Source organism: Protopterus annectens, chromosome 11.part0 (assembly GCF_019279795.1).
Source record: "Protopterus annectens isolate FY-2018-M chromosome 11.part0, PAN1.0, whole genome shotgun sequence".
NCBI lineage: Eukaryota > Metazoa > Chordata > Ceratodontiformes > Protopteridae > Protopterus > Protopterus annectens.
Genome location: NC_056745.1, coordinates 538,811,363 through 538,818,527, shown reverse-complemented (window position 1 = coordinate 538,818,527; position 7,165 = coordinate 538,811,363). Strand labels below are relative to the sequence as shown.

The 7,165-nt window shown below is 39.8% G+C and overlaps 1 protein-coding gene across 2 annotated transcripts in view; it reads left to right on the top strand.

Moving 5' to 3' along the window:
- The first annotated feature begins 449 nt into the window (after positions 1-449).
- Positions 450-7,165, top strand: part of PARVG (parvin gamma) — a 3,368,585-nt gene continuing 3,361,869 nt past the window's right edge. Inside the window, exon 1 of one of the 2 annotated variants that reach the window (XM_044088047.1) lies at positions 450-680. The gene's annotated coding sequence lies outside the window, so the exon portion shown is untranslated. The remainder of the gene's footprint in view (positions 681-7,165) is intronic. The other variant, XM_044088046.1, reaches the window with a different exon arrangement.

Here is a 7,165-nt window from a genome sequence, read left to right as displayed (position 1 = left end):
CCGTACCCATATCAATACTGTGTATGCTTCTCAGGTTTTCTTGCTGCTGTTAGTGTAGATGTAGCTTTTTTCATGTATGTTTAGTAAGCTGTGTTTAATAATAATGACATTTAGCACACTGTTTTGGATTGGAAATATATTTTTGCAAGCCAGTATAAAGGTTTACCCATCAATCATATGTATTATCATCAGAATTCCTTAGATATGCTTTATTCCAAATCTTTTCATCGTAAAGGCACACTAGACTGCTAGCACATCACTCTTAGCAGGGAGGTGGAGAGCCCAGAAGTAAACCTTTATAAACTGTCAATACCTTTTTTGGTATCTGCATTCATGGCAAAACCACACTCTCATAACAGGAAGTAACATACAAGGCAGATTACTCTACTAAACACATTGCAAAATTAGAGGGATCAGATAAGGCAAACAAAGCTTGCGTAAAATATTCCTTAATTTACAAGAAAAAGAGGGGATCTTCAGCCATTAGTAGTAATTTAACTTTTTTGGGGGGGGGGGGGCAAGGAATGGTAATAAAAAATAATTTCTGAATTCCTCCCCCACTCGAACAGAAGATTGCTTACACAGCGGAAATGCTCTTGCATTATACAGGAAGCATCAACTAGTAATCGAGTTCCCTTGTACAAGGCTGTACACAATCTGCCTTTTAGCTTGCTTTACAGGTAAGTTATGTCATTTTATAATGTTGGCTTTCATTACGTTTGCTGAACAAGTGAGATACTTCTGTTCTATTTTTACTTGAGAGAATTTTTCTGTTTCTCAGGCGTGTATCTTTTATTAGTATTTGAGCTGATAATAGTAGTCACCCACTGAGTAAGTGACTTTAATATTTGATGTTGATTGCCTGCAGCACTATAACCAGCAAACAATATGTCCAGTACTAGTTTCACACCAAAGATGGTAAAGGTTGTACACTTTAGGGCTTACTGAAACTGATTATTTACATCTTACTGTGAATTTATTTAATAGCAATCTGTCAGATGGCAACATATTGGCTGTTGAAACAAACTATGAACCAGTTTTTAGACTTCAGCATTGCAGAACATTTCACAAAAATGGTAATTTTGACTGCACTTTTAGTTCAGTAAATTTATAATTTTATATACATCTTATGCAGTACCTGATGAGTTTGCTATGATTTAGCACTGCAATTGTGGGTTGGGTGCAAGGTGTTGGTGGGGCACAAACGAGAAGTACAGTTCCTGCATTACAAGATTAGTTCATCAAGCAAACTACTGCTAGAAGTCACCAACAGCTACAATAGCTTTGGAGATGCCCTATATAGTAGTTCAGTGGCTAAAAAATGGAACTTTGTCCCCACTAGCATTCAAAACACATTATCCAAAGCCGCCTTTAAAGACCTCATCAAGCTAAACCTAGAGTACTTGATAATAGTTTTCAATCTTACTCACAAACTCTGGCTAATCTACAATGCATGTACTGTACCTGTGTACTTTGTATGTAGTCTATCTATGTTCTAAATTTCAGGTGTACACCACACATCTATTAATTACCTTTATTTTTAAATTAATATTTTTTTGTTTGATCTCTCCACTGTAACTGTTGATATGCTGCATACCACTGTGAAAACACGTCTTTTTTAATTTGTGTGTATACTGATCATGTCTAACTTGGCTTGGGAGTGCCGTCTGTGCGGAGTCTGCATGTCCTCCCCATGGTTGGGTAGCGTTCGAAAGACATGCATGCGTAAATGGGCGTGCCTTCGTTGAAGGTTGGGCGTCGAGCTGGCACTTCGGCATTTCATAAAAATCTACTGCCAATCATTAGCAGACTGGAGTTCCGCTGTGGTGACCCCTTACCGGGAAAAAGCCGAAAGACAAACAACAACAACTGATCATGTGTAAATAACTATATGTATCTGTAATTTTTCTATGTGGAACTTTTCTCCCCGGGCCTCTGCTGAAAAGGGGCCTTTTCGGCTCAGACACCCCCAGTTAACAAATGTAAAATAAATAAATAAATTTACAATTTACCAGTCCTTTTTTATTTTGTTCTTCACTTGAAGAGCTGAAGGGGCTTGGGTCTTTCTGTAGGAAGCAGATTGGTATAAATATACCAATCAGCTTTCTATAAAGCCAAAGTCTTTTTTTTTTTGTTATTCACTTAAGATCTAACAGGGTAGGGTGCTATATCTAGAAAGGGCACTGGGCGCTAGATGAGCCAGCTAAGGCTCTGAATATTTATTTCAGTGAAGTGAGAAGGTATTTTATATTTTAAAACTGGTTGATATGCATGCTTCTGGTAACTTACATCACCTTATAAGGATCAGGTCATGGGTGGAGAGAGAAGATGCCCTTTATATCAGGCAAATATGAGTATGATCGCATGGTTACCCATGTGGGTGTGAATCACTTGAGGCACTCGACATTGATGGATATGCAGAGAAACATAATATATGTCTTGCTGTGTATGTATCAAATGCAGGTAAAACTGTAATACTGAGTTGAATCCTGCCTTCATACAGTGTGATGCCCAGATATGTTTGGTCTTCATCCAGAATGATTCCCAAATCTGCTTACCCTCCTTTTACCACCATGTAGCATTATTGACAGGAAATCATTCTATTTAGCACAACTAAAGGTATCTTATCCAAGTCAAAATATATTATCATTCCACTGCACTCTGTTCAAATTAGAGCAATTACAGAATACAATGCACTCTTTGGTATCTACCTGTCTTGACACATCACACAACTAGAAAGGCCTCAGTGCTTCCCATCCAAAAAATTAATGGTCTGAAGATTCTTAGGTTGTAAGACAAGTTTGAAACCCTATGTCTACACCTGGATTTTTTTTTTTACAGAGTCTTACATGGAGATCTGTGTTCTGGATTCGGATCCCCAAAAAACAAACATTGTCCTTGATTTCTTGCATCTCTGCAGTGCAAATGACTCCACAATCACTAGAACTAAGGATTTAAATTTCCAACATCCTACATATAAAATATGTTAGGTGGGCAGATTTCATATCCAATATTTACTCCATTTAGGGTGGCACAGTGGAGCAGCCTGACAGCAAGAGATTGTCCGGTTCAATTCTTGGCTGGGTTGCCTTCTGTCTGGAGTCTGCATGTCCTCCATGTGATGGCGTGGTTTCTTCCAGGTGCTCCAGTTTCCTCCCACATTCCAAAGACATGCAGTAGGTGGATTGGACATTCTAAATTGGCCATAGGCGTCAGTGTGCATATAAGTGTGTGGTATAGAATAATTGCCGCAGCAGGACTGGCCACCCAGTGGTGTGAATCTTGGCACTACATCTTTGTCACTGTTGAAGAGACACCCCAACCTCATGTGGAAAAATTGGAAAAGGGGGTGTGGATGGATGGATGAAAGGATTTATGCCATTTCTGGAATAAACTAAATTTTCCTAGTGTCAGTGGCACAATAGGTAGCACACTCATCTTTGGAAAGCTGTGATTTCTATTCCCACTCCAGGTAGATGGATTGCTAACACTATAGTGCTGCACTCCTGAGTGTGTCATGCTTTGCATGAGATGTTAAACTGAGGCCCCATCTGCCTGAGTTGGTGGTTACTAAGGTGAATGTAAAAGATCCCATGGTACCTATTGAAAAGAGTAGGAGAAATTCCCTAATGCCCTGGCCAAATTTCCCCTAGCACTGTAAATATCATCTTAGGTCTCCCCTGTAAAGAAGCTACTAGCCTAGTGGACAACAAAAGGATAAATAAAAAAAGTTGTTGTTTCTTTCGGCTTTTTCCCAGTTAGTGGTCGCCACAGTGGAACTCCGGTCCGCTAATGATTGGCAGTAGATTTTTATGTGCCGGGTTGCCAGCCCTGGCGCACAACCTTCAACGAAGGAACGCCCAGTCACGCATGTCTCCACACAGAAGACGCTCTAGCTCAGAATCTAACAGGATGTCTTATTGTGAGGCAACAATGCTACAGCAGCACCACCACAAAAAAAAAAAAGTTAAATATGCCAAACAGAGTGACACCCTTATATCCTTCAAGACTTACCTGGATGACTGGATGGGCATACACACATTTTTCCCCTGGCTGAACCCACTTACCGCTTATGAAAGCTGCAGACACATAATGAATGTGGGCATACCTGTAGTTCCTGTGATGTTATGATCCTAGGAATTAGTCTATGAATGGGTGAAAATACTTTTTCATGGAGAGGACTACAGATCCATAGAATGGACTAGTAGAATAGGAGGTAGAGATAAAATCCACAAAGGTATTCAGGAGGGCATCAGATATGTGAAAAACAGATAAGATAGTGATACACAGTAGGAATGGAAGGAATGTAGAATTTTGAATACACTTATAGGTGAAATAGAGAAACTTGTCTCCAGCTGCTATCAAGCAAATAATGTAAAAAAGTTAGGTATCAGATAACAAAAGGGAAGGAACGCCCAGTCACGCATGTCTCCACACAGAAGACGCTCTAGCTGAGAATCGAACAGGACAACGTTACTTGTTTGCTTATTTAGCTGCTTTTAGTGAGTCATGGTCTGTCAAGCCCAATTAGTCAAATGTGTTTATTTTGAACAATTTTCTAAATAGCCCTCAGGTTTCACAATGAAACAGTTAGCTATATTAGTATAAGGGTGTAGGGGCAACATACATAGGGAGTGCAAAAAATTCCCCCAACATTAAAACTTCTTTAGTGAGACTGCATTTATCTTGTTAGACTCAATGGATAAAGCATCACTTAGAATCCATAATGAAATCATTTATGATAACCAACTTGTTCACTTTGTTTAATGGACTAAAGGAGCAGCATGAGGAAAAGAAGGGCAGCATGAAATAATCCTGGTAAAATCTGAACTATGGGGTAGCCCACATTGAAAGCAGATGCAACTGAACATGTGAGCACTGCAAGAGAGACTTTAAAAGTGTTTTATTATTAAGTTAGGATGTAATCCATTTTTTTTTTATCATTTACAGTCTTCACAGTTAGCCAGTGTTATTTATGTTGTATAGAAATGTCTGCCGATGTTGTTTTTTATGAGGACTGACTTCTTTCTTGCTGGACAGATGCAGTGTAACTGCAGTTGAGTTGATGCATTGCTAGGTAAGGTCCATTATTATATCAAGCTGCACTCACCTCATCCTTTCCTGCCTGAGTGGCACCACCAAACTATGGCATACAGTTTTTATATGTTTCTGATCTAATCATTTATCTTGACTTTCTTGGCAGCTTCCACTGACATAGGTTTAACAGGCTGCTCAAGTACATGCTGGAGCCAGTGTGCTCTTCTTTTCTCAGGGGCAGGGGTAGGACATGTGCTCAGGGCACAACTTCTATGGTATAATCCATAATATTGACCGCAATTCACATTTTATTCTTATTTTCAAGGGTGGCAGGCTCATTTAATCACATTACATGTGGAAGCATGGCATGCATCACAAAGTCCCATGACTTAAAGAAGAAACCCTATTCTTCCTCAGGAACAGAACAGGAAATGAGCAAAGGTGATTCATTTGTTAAGACATAAGTATATTTCTGAATGTTTGCCAACTGCTTCACAGTATATTAAGCATCACATTTCTTCAGAGAGTACTCATAGCAGTACGGAGAGATAGACATATCCCAGATCTGTGCAGAATAAGCATTCTAGTGCCAGTGTAAAAAAACAAAGGGAACATTCACAACTATGGACAGTATGATGGTATCAGACTCCTGTCACACTGCATGAAAGTGCTGGAGGCAATGACTGATAGATGAATATGGAGAGTAAGTAGAAATGAAGATGGGAGATCAGCAGTTTGGATTCATTTCAGGATGCAACACAAATGGCCTAATGTTTGCAGTGTGACAGATAGTTGAAAAGAAGCTAGAAATGACAAACTAGTACAAATGAGCTTTCCCAGACTTAGAGAAAGCACATCACAAAGTCTTAAGAAAACTGATTTGGGGAGTCCTGCAATGGTTCAAAGGCTCAGAAACATTGGTAGACTTAGTGCAGGCTAGGTACAGAGACAGATGACACAAGTATGAAAAGTGTTCAAAATGTCTTGGGAGTGCGCATGCATTAGGGCTCAGCTCTGATCTCACTACTGTTCATACTGCTGATGGACTACATTAGTAAACAAGTTGGAGGGGGAGATCAACAAAGCAGCTGTACACAGACAATGTGGAATTACAGGCAGTCTCTGGCCAAGAAATTCAGCAAATGATAGGGGACTGGAATGCAAAACAGAAGGTACACAGGATGAAACTGAGTACAGATAAGACAGTCGTAATGGCAGCAAAGTGAGGAAATCAGATGCTGAAAATTTAGATAGAAATGACAATTGTGGAACTGGTTAACAGCTATATGTATATGAGAGATGTTGTTGAGGAGAAGGGTAGTCTAAATGAGGGGGTCAACGCTAGAACCAGAAGAGATGCAGCCAATAAGTACACAGTGTTAGGGGTAGTGTGTAACAGAAGAATGCCAAAGAAATGGAAAAGTAAGGTCTACAAAACAGTGGTACAACCGGTACTACCATATGGTAAAGAAATATGGATGGTGAAGGAAAGCAGTTGAAGAAACTAGAGGTGATGGAGGTGAAGTGCCTAAGACAGGTGGTAGGATGCACACTGTAGTACAGATGAAGAAATTAGGATATCAGAGCAAAAGCCCAATTAGCTCCAACTGCAGAGAAGGTCAAACAAAACAGATTTCACTGGTTCAAGCACATGTACAGGAAAGTAGAAGACATTCTGGTGTTTTGCTTCTAAGGCAAGAGGAAACAACTGCTTCCAGCAAAGAGGTGGATGAATTGTGTGAGAGAAGACCTGCGACTGTCAGGCATGACTTGAAAATGGTAGAAGAATGGCATTGAACTGAGAAAGACAGAGATAGCTGATGTGACACTCTAACCCCTTGTAGGAAAATAGTGGCAAAAAAGGGAAGTTGATGAAGATGATGATGACTTGCTTAGGTCAGCAGTCGGCATATTTAGAGATACTTTTGAATGAGATAGCTTTCTCAATTCTGTACTCAAACAGCCAAAGTTTATATCATATTCACATTTTTTCCTTTCCAGGGACTGCCAGAGAGGCACTGATGGCTTCATTTCACACTTCACCTTATGAGGACCAGGTAATGGGTGAAGAGGGAGAAAAGGATCTGAAGATCTCTTGTAATATCATGTAGTCTCCAGCCTGGTGACT